Genomic DNA, 1,222 nt, shown 5'->3' on the forward strand with positions numbered 1-1,222 from the left:
GGTGACCTGTGTCGTGCTCGGGTCGGGGCCCGGTAGCAGAGACCTGTATCGGGCGGGCTGTCGGGCTAAAGTGGGCGCGGAGCGCAGAGCGTTGTCGGGCCGTGTCCGCTCGCTCGACAACCCAGTGTGGTCCGCTCGCCCGCTCGGTAACTTTTTGTCGGGTTGTCGAGCCGGCGGGTCGGCCCGACAACCCGGTGACGTCAGGCTGGGTGGAAGGGAGAGGGGGAGCGCGGAGGGACTGCTAGCCTGCTGGCGGCACGGAAAGGAGGAGGAGAGGGGGAAGGGAAAACCGTTCCCGCCACTTTGCTTGAAACCATCGGGAATGCTCTCGGTGCCAGAGCGCGGGTCTGGAGGCACGGGAGGATCCCGTATCTGCCGTCGACTGCCAGTTGCCATTAGAGGTACGTTCGTACAAAGGATAAATGTATCGTCTTTGACTATACCGCCATCAAATACACCGCCCCCCCCCCAAACATAAGGTCGAAAATGTGAGGTTCTGGCTTTCAAAAATAATGGAGCGCAGAGCGCAACTGATTTTGAGTTAACATGTCACTTTGTATTTCTTTCAAACGTCAAACAAAGGGAATTTGTCGCACAGACAGGTGCAGGTGCATAAAAGGGAACATTTAGAAATTGCATTGATTTTATTATCAGTGGTCACTAAATATAACAAATATTCAGTCAGTGGCTGAGCTGACCAGCAGCCGACAGCAGGTGCGGTGACTCTCGGACTCGCCTGCCTGCCCAGCCCCAGCAGTCTGTAGTGCACCGGGCGCACGTTCCTCGATATCTTCCGATGTGTATGTGTGAAGGGACAGACTATTTAGACAGTCCCCGAGACTGTCTCTATTGTAAAATTATTGTGTACTAATGTAAATCCCCCCCCCCCTCCCTCTCTCCCGCGCACCTCGCTCTTTCCCTATCGGCGACAGCATCGTAGCCGAGCGAGCCGGGCGGGCAGCCGGGCCGCCGGGTGCGTGTCGGTGGTGTCGGGTTGTCGGGCCGAGAGTAGACCCGCGAGCCCGACAAAAGTTGTCGGGCTATCGGGTAGACCAGTAGTCCGACAGCGGATGCGCTGCGAGGCTCCCCCTCCACTGCACTCGCTAGGCAAAGACAGGCGACAGTGCTCCGCCTCGCTTGCTCACGCGCGCACCCCGGCCCGACAGCCCGCTCGATGCAGGTCTCTGCCCGGTAGTGGACGTGCATGCCATGTCGTTGCTGG

The sequence above is a fragment of the Frankliniella occidentalis genome, unplaced genomic scaffold, assembly GCF_000697945.3.
Source record: "Frankliniella occidentalis isolate FOCC.00 unplaced genomic scaffold, Focc_3.1 Scaffold146, whole genome shotgun sequence".
NCBI lineage: Eukaryota > Metazoa > Arthropoda > Insecta > Thysanoptera > Thripidae > Frankliniella > Frankliniella occidentalis.